Here is an 8813-nt window from a genome sequence, read left to right as displayed (position 1 = left end):
GTTCTTTTTTTTTTTTTTTTAAAGGAAATGTCTGTGGTTTTATTGCATAATAAGGCATTGAACCATCTAAACAAAATTTGTCTGGATGGTGAGGCAGCTGCTTTCTCCTTCACTTCTTTGGGTTAGTAGAGCAAATTGTTGGTAGATTAAAAAAAAATAGACAACTTTTTGCATTACTTAACTCTTTCCAAGGCATATACTGGTACAAGAGAAACTTTTCCTGTCAGATGAACCTAGTCTAGTGGCCAGACTTGCACAGCACCTCGGTGGTGGCAGCGCACTGTATCCACTCCCACCACAGCCCTGCTCATTTGTGTATATATTTGGAGCATCTGGAGGGGTGTGAATAGTATGAGGAAGAGGAGGGAAGAGGAAACAGCCATGGGTGCCTGGCTGGGAGGCTGTCAGCCAAAGTTGTGCAAGGCAAGCCTGAATATATTGTTGTAAACCCAAGCATCATTGATGTTCTTTAATAGGAACATTGGGTGAAACCCCATGATGGGGTCTTGTTCACCCTTCTTGAGCTGGTCTACAGCCATGCTGATGATGCAGCTATCTGGCGTAGGTGATGGTCCTGCACTGTGACACTGTGTTGGGTTTTCTGGAACAGAAGATTAGATAATTTCTCCACAATAGTGGCTTTCCCTTGGAACTGGTGTCCTACCCATGTAAGGCATGATGTATCGGTATAAATTGCTCCTTGTTGGGGTCTGTCATTATCAAATAACTGGTAGTAATGCTGAATGAAATTGTTTCTCCTCTGTTCCCAAATTGGCTTGTCTCCCATTCTGGAGCATCACCCAGCCTGGGGGGTGGCACAGTGGTGGCAGTGACGGCAGCTCCCTACTGTTCTTAAGAATCAACAGGAGTAGAAGCAAGAAGCAGGGAGAGAAAGCTAGCAGTCGCCACCATGTTTGCCCTGTGCCTTTCCAGTTGAGAGAGAAATCCTGAACTTCATTGGCCTTCTTGAAACAAAGTATCTTTCCCTGGATGCCTTAGATCGACATTTCTATAGCCTTCTTTTAATTGGGACATTTTCGTGGCCTTAGAACTGTGGACTTGCAACTTAATAAATACACTCTTTTAAAAGCTGTTTTGGGATTGAGGCAAAATGGTGGCTTAGTGAGGTGTGGTGTCTAGTTCATCCTCCAGAGCAGCTAGTAAATAGCCAGAAACAGTACAGAACAACTGCTGGGGCCACATCAGTGACCGGACACACAGTGGACACCAGTCTGGACAAGCTGGACAAGCTGTGACCCCACACAGAACTGTAAGTCCCCCAAGCCACAGAGGTTGATGCCCCTCCTCAATGGGCACAGCAGCCTGATTACCTGAGGGGAAAGGAAAGAGCTTTACTAGCAACAGGGGCTTAGCTCAACCAAGCTCCAATTGCAGAATTAATTAACAAATTCTAACTACTGAAAATAGGTTCCCAGCCCAGCTAAAACTAGAATAAGAGCTAAAGGTACTAGGAGTCTTTGCCCCTGCAGAGAGAGGGCAGAGCTGATGGGGGAAAGAAAAAAAACCAAAATAACAAATAAAAAAACAGGCTTTTTGGATCAGATAGCACAAAATACTTGAAAAGGGCTGGACCTTAAAAAAAGGAGGGGGCACATAGAGTCTGGAGATAAATAGAACATACTAACTTAAACACTTGATTAACAAACCTGAGGAATGGGGGCCCTGCTCTGAAAAGTTTTTTTTTGTTTGTTTGTTTGTTTTTTGCTGTGTTTCTACTATTAACAGCTTGATAGAACTGCGAGGCTTCTCAGGCTCCAACTGCCCCAGGCAAAGGTGGAATTAAGCTTGTCTGAGAGACAAAGTGGCTGGTCAGGGGAAAGGTGTTAATTCCCTGGAGGCTGTGCCTTCCTGCAATTAAAGCCAGTCTACAAACTCTCATCTGTCTGAACCACACCCCAGGAGGGAGAGCCTGATGAAATTAAAGGCATTGCATCACTTTATGCTGGTGGGAAGCTTCAAGCAGACAAGCACCACATACTAGGCAGGATAGGAAAAACAAGGAGTCTAGAGGCTTCAGAGGAAATTCGTCAACCTGCTGCTGGGTCTCACCATCAGGGAAAACTGATGCAGCTGACTCTTTCTGAGAGGAGGCCAGTCCAGTCTGGTAAAATCTGACTGGAGTCTATAAAATCTGAGTGGACCCTCCAAAAAAAAAAAAGCCTCCATATATGCAGGGAAAGAAACAGAAAAACAAGAACTGAAAAATTCTGATCAGTTAAACAAAACCTATGTTAGAGGTCTAGAATAAGCTGAACTGAATGTCAAAGAACAGATAGAGAACAAAGCCATCCAGCAGGAAAATCCTAGGTAAAAGAGTGAAAACGATCTCCAGAATAAACTAATTAAGGAAATCAAATAATGAGTCATAAAAAATCAACTAATGAGTCATACTAGGAAAATCAAAGATATGGCCCAGTCAAGGCACAAACCAAAAATTCAAATGAGATACTGGAGTTGAAACAACTAATTCAGGATGTTTGAACAGACTTGGAAACTCTCATCAAAAATCAAACCAACATGTTGAAGGAGGATATAAAGAAGGCAATGGGTGAACAAAAAGAAGAAATCAAAAGCTTGAAGAAACAAACTACAGAATTTATGGGAATGAAAGGCGCAGTAGAAGAGATTAAAAAAAAACCAATGGAAATCTACAATGATAGATTTGAAGAGGCAGAAAAAAGTATTATGAACTGGAGGACTGCACATCTGAAATCCAACACACAAAAGAAAATATAGGGAAAAGAGTGGGAAAATGTGAGCAGAGTCTCAGGGAACTGAATGACAATATGAAGCATACCAAATATATACATGTTGTGAGTGTCCCAGAAGGAGAACAGAAAGGAAAAGGAGGAGAAAGACTAATGGAGGAAATAATCACTGAAAACTTCCCATCTCTTATGAAAGACATAAAATTATAGATCCAAGAAGTGCAGCATACCTCAAATAGAATAGATCTAAATAGACATACTCCAAGATACTTACTAATCAGACTGTCAGATGTCAAAGAGAAAGAGAGAATTTTGAAAGCAGCAAGAGAAAAGCAATCCATCATATACAAGGGAAGCCAAATAAGACTATGTGTGGATTTCTCAGCGGAAACCATGGAGATGAGAAGGCAGTGGTATGATATATTTAAGATTCTAGAAGAGAAAAACTGCCAACCAAGAATTCTATATCCAGCAAAATTGCCCTTCAGAAATGAGGGGGAGGGCCACGGTGGCTCAGCAGGTAAGAATGCTTGCCTGCCATGCCCAAGGACCTGGGTTCGATTCCCGGTGCCTGCCCATGTTAAAAAAAAAAAAAAATGAGGGGGAGATTAAAATATGAGAGAATTTGTGACCAAGAGACTGGCTCTGCAAGAAATACTAAAGGTAGCACTAGAGGCAGATAGGAAAAGGCAGGAGAGAGATGTGGAGAAGAGTGTAGAAATGAAGACTATCAGTAAAGGTAAAAAGAGAAAAAAAAATTAAATATGACATATAAAATCCAAAAGGCAAAATGGTAGAAGAAAGTACTGCCTTTACAGTAATAACATCAAATGTTAATGGATTAAACTCCCCACTCTAAAGACATAGACTGGCAGAATGGATTTAAAAACCAGACCCATCTGTATACTGTCTACAGGAGACTCATTTTAGACCCAAGGACAAAAAGAGATTGAAAGTGAAAGGTTTGGAAAAGATATTTCAATCAAACAAGAATCAGAAAACAGCAGGAGTAGCTATACTAATATCTGACAAATTAGACTTCAAATGTAAAACAAAAGAGACAAAGAAGGACACTATGTATAAATAAAAGGAACAATTCAACAAGAAGGCATAACAATCATAAATATTTATGCACTGAGCCAGAGTGCTCCAAAATACATGTGAACACTGAAAACACTGAAAGGGGAAATAAACACCTCTACCCAACATTGACTTGAGAAGGAAATAGATGACCTCAGCAAACCAATCACAAGTAGAGAGATTGAATCAGTCATCAAGAAGCTTACAAAAATGAAAGTCCAGGACCAGAGGGGGGAATGGGGAGAGTAGGGCTTATCACAAAGAGATTTGTTGGTGCAGCTTTTGTCTAATGGAGTGATCCCCAAGAAGATTCACAGAAGACCCACAAAGTTTTAAAAATACATTAGCATGACCTGAAAGGGATAGAGACAGCACAAAATGAAAAGGATCTTTGCCCTTACAAAGCTTTACTGGAAGAAAGAAGACTGAGAAAGGAAAGGTGATTCAGAGGGAGGACTCAATAGGCCAGAGGACAGAGCTAGAGCCAGGAAGAATAATTCACGGACAGGAGTAGGACTGAGTCCTTCTTGTGGAACTTTCAGTATTTGCCTAGTTGGAATTGTGAGTTACTATGGGCCAGTAACTCCTTTGTGCCTCCCACTTTCCCTATTTTGAACAAAATGTTTATAGTTGGTGTGCTGCGTGGAAAGGATTTAGGTACCCTAGTAAAGCCATGTTTTAATCCTAATCAATCTTGTGGAAGCAACAATTTCTTTTAATCCCTATTCAATAATGTGGGTTGGAAACTAAATCAGGTTGTCTCCACAGAAATGTGACTCACTCAGTTGTGGGTATTAACCTTTCATCAGAGGGAGATGTGACTCCACCCACCGGGTAGGTCTTGCTTAGTGTGGTAGATTCAGGTGTCAACTTGACCAGGTGAAGGTGCCTAGTTCTATTGCTGTGGACGTGAGCCAATGCCATGTGAACCTCATCTGTTGCTGAGTACATCTGTAGTTGGCTAGGAGGCATGCCTGCTGCAGTGAACGGTGTTTGATTTAATTGGCTGGTGCTTAAATGAGAGAGCTCAATGTAGCACAACCCAAGCATCCTAGCATACCTCACCTTAGCACTTGCAACTCATGCCAGGCCTTTGGAGATGCAGAAAGGAATCACCCTTGGGAAAGTTGTTGGAACCTAGAGGCCTAGAGAGAGGGCCAGCAGAGATTGCTCTGTGCCTTCCCATGTAAGAAAGAACCTCAGTTGAAAGTTAGCTACCTGTCCTCTGAAGAACTGTATGTTAACTAAGTAAATCCCATTGTATTGAAAGCCAATCCATCTCTGATGTGTTGCATTCCGGCAACTAGCAAACTAGAACAGTTAGTTTACTGGACTCCTTTAAAAGAGGAAGCATTTGGGAAGAAGCTCTAGAATGAGGAGAGAGCCACAGAACCATGGCAAAATGACAGGATAGTCATGAGAACTATCAGAGCCCATGCAGCCAGAGACCTTTGGAATGAAGAAGGAAAATGCCCCAGAGGAGCTTCATGAAATGAGAAGCCTGGAGAGAAAGCTAGCAGATGCCATGTTCACTATGCACCTTTCCAAGTTGAAAGAGCAACTCTGAATTTCATTGGCCTTTCTTGAGGGAAGGTGACCTCTTCTTGGTGCCTTCATTTGGACATATTAATAGACTTGCTTTTAATTGGGACATTTTCACAGCTTTAGAACTGTAAACTAGTAACTTAATAAATTCCCCTTTTTAAAAACCATTCCATTTCTGGTATGTTGCATTCCAGTGACTCACAAACTAAAACTAAAACTAAAACTCACAAAGGCCTCCTATGCCTGTCCTCCACCACCGTATATTGGGCATGAGTGGGGCAGATAACTCATCCTGTAGTTCACGTTTACAGATTGAGAGGAATTGTACTTAACAAAATTATACCCAAGGAGCTTCATTTGGACCTGAACTTGATTCAGATGATGAAAGTCTAGACTTTGTGCTGATGCTGTAATGGGATGCGGGTATTGGGAGGGAAGGAGTGTATTATGTATATGGGCAAGGCATGAATCATTGTGTGCCAGAGGACAGACTGCAATAACCAGCTTCTAAGATGATTCTCATTTGTCCTTGCATCCTAGTATTCACATATTTGTTTTGTACCCTCTCCGTCGACATTTGTACAAGAGTTTATCTGTATGATCGATAGGTTATGGTGGATGTGATGTTTGTTCTTTCTGAGATTAGGTTATGAAATACATCACAATTTCTGATTGGGGGGTGCAAGGGTAGTTCAGTGGTAGAATTCTCACCTGCCATGCAGGAGACCCAGGTTTCATTCCTGGCCCATGCACTTCTCAAACAAACAAACAAAACTTCTGTTTTGTTGAATCTCTCATTTCCTACTCTTTCTGGGATCACTCACTCTGGGAAAAAAAAATCAGAGTTTGAAAAATAAGACTAGACAAAACCAGCACTCAGCTTAGTGGATAAGCCTATATGGTGAGAAATTAATGACTCTAGTTAACAGCTAGCAAGAACTGCAAAAAACTACATAATTAAAGTTGGAAGCAAACCCTCCACTTTTCAGATGATTGCTGCCACACCTGACAGCTTGACTGCAATGAGTGACCCTGAGCTGGAATTACCCAGCTAAGCCACTTCTGGATTCCTAACCCTCAGAAACAGTCATGAAATCTACTGGACTCTGATAGAAACAGAAGCTTGACCATGAGGCACTAAGTGGCAATGCATACAAAACTGCCCATTATGTTTCAGGTTTACCAGTCCTGCCAAGTCATATAGTCAGTTAGGCCCAGCAGCAGTCTATCATAAAATAGAAATGGTGTATCTAGGATTAAGCGTGAGCAGCAACAGAGAGCCTGTACTCCTCTCTCTGCTTGCACATATGTACAAATGGCAGTGGAGAGTGATCCTGTATGACCAGTTGCAGGAAAAGGGAAAAGCCCAACTTGGCTTTTTTTTTTAAAAGATGGTTTGGCTTGGGACATGTTATAAGATGAAAAGGAAGAACATCATGGTAACATTCAGAGGTAGCTCTGAAAGACTATGAGGGAATATCTCAGTAGTGGAGCTTCAAGTGGTGTACCTAGTCATTTACTTTGTATGGAATGTGAAGTGGCCCAAATTGAGAATATATACAGATTCCTGGCAGTAACCAGTGGCCTGACCATCTGGCCTGGAGGCTTGAAGGAAAAGGCCTGTAAAATTAGAGATAGAAAGGTCAGAAATCGAGGCATGTGGATGGACATATGGGTGTAGGCACATTATGATAGTTAGGTTCAGGTGTCAACTTGGCCAAGTGACACTAGCCTTAGCTGATTGCAAATGCAATCAGCTGTGAATGCTGCCTACATGGTCATGATTTAAGTCCATGAAATGTTCTCATCGCAAAGACAGGCCAGTGCTTGGCCAATCAGACAACCAGGCACCACCAGCTGACCAAGTTGACACATGAATCTGGCCATGACAATGGATAGGGGGAGGATCCTGAAAGAATTGTGAGAAGCTTTATAAAGAAAGCCTAGATTACTTTGAAGAGACTGATGGTAGAAATATGGTCTCTAAAGATACTTCTGTTGAAGACTTAGACAGAAATGAGGAATGTGCCATCGCAAATTGAAAGGAAAGTGACCCTTGTCTTAAGGTGGTGGAAAATTTGGCAATATTGAGTCCTGGTGCTTGATGGAACGGAGAATTTAATTGTTATAATTTGGGATAATTGGCTGAGGAAATTTCCAAACTAAATGTGGAAAAATGCCACCTGGTTTCTCCTTGCAGCTTATAGTAAAATGTGACAAGAAAGGGATAAGCTGAGAACTGAACTTTTGAGTACACAGAAACCAGCAATTGAAGGTCTGGAAAGTCCTGCACTCCTCGAGGGTGAGACTTCAGAGAGTGGTGCCCCACACAAGGACTTAACCAAGCACGGAGCCAGTCAGTAACTACAGGATGAGCCAGCATTGGAGATAGTTATCCAGAAAAGATTTGTGGAAAGTCCTATTGTCTGATGCACTGTATCCTGCATGCCAAGTCAACAAATATTTTTCAGACCTGTATAAACAGAACCACTGTCAATCTGGATTAAAAGAGACAGAAAAGGGACAGATTGAAGGAAAAATAACCTCAAAGGCAGAAACTACCTTCAGACTAAGGTCTGAAGCCAAGAAATCTCAGGCTAGGAGAGTGGATCCACCTGTGCATGTGGAGGGGGTGCGTTTGCTCTTGAAGCCAAGGGTGGGCCTTCTGCCTCAATGTCCAGGAGGAGTTCTGTGGAGGGTGAGGCACATTCCCCAGGGATTGGGGGAGCCTGGCTCCATTGTTCTGAAGGAGTTGAATATGTGCCCTGGATATGGCTGAGGAGCACAGTGCTACCCAGATGCTTGAGTGTGGGGCCAAGAAAAAGGTAATCTCGTCAGTGTTCCCCATGGTCACTGTGTAGGCCCTTGGAAAGAGTAGAATTGCTGCTTTCTAAAGCACCAAGGATGTTGAATGACTGTCAGACTGAAATCTAATGGAGTTTGCCCTGCAGGTTTTCAGAATTGTTTAGGTCTGGTGGCCCCTGTTTTCCTTCTAATTTCTCTTTATGACTATGGGCTTATTTATCCTATGACTGTTCCTTCTTTGTATGTTGGACGTAGATAACTTGCTATAAATTCACAGGCCTACAGCCAGAAGAGAATTTTGCTATAGGACAGATTATGCCTGTAACGGACTTTGACGAGATTGTATACTATTTTTGGTTGGTATTGTTTTTATATTGCTACTGAAATCATTTAAGGCTTTTGTAATATTGTGATGAAAAGAATGCATTTTGTATATGGAAAATTTTAGTGCATTGTATGCAGGACAGATGAGCACTGTTAGGTGAAAAACATGTCTGTTATTGTTTTCTATTTAGAGATTATGTATGGTTTAAGCTGCTACATATAATTGCCAAGGGGTGAACATTGCGATACTTAGGTTCAGGTGTCAACTCAACCAGGTGATGGTTCCCAGTTGCTCCATTGCTGTGGACTTAAATCACTAGGATGTGAAAT

The 8813-nt window shown here is 41.8% G+C and overlaps 1 long non-coding RNA gene and 1 pseudogene across 1 annotated transcript in view; both read right to left on the bottom strand.

Annotated features, from left to right (window-relative positions):
• LOC143677969 (uncharacterized) overlaps window positions 1-8813 on the bottom strand; it is a 71314-nt gene that overhangs the window by 11361 nt on the left and 51140 nt on the right. The window lies entirely within an intron of this gene.
• On the bottom strand, window positions 307-1035 carry LOC143676499 (nuclear transport factor 2 pseudogene; annotated as a pseudogene).

Source organism: Tamandua tetradactyla, chromosome 3 (assembly GCF_023851605.1).
Source record: "Tamandua tetradactyla isolate mTamTet1 chromosome 3, mTamTet1.pri, whole genome shotgun sequence".
In the NCBI taxonomy this organism is placed as follows: Eukaryota; Metazoa; Chordata; class Mammalia; order Pilosa; family Myrmecophagidae; genus Tamandua; species Tamandua tetradactyla.
Note: the sequence above shows the minus strand (reverse complement) of the source record. Positions and strands in the feature narration are given on the sequence as shown.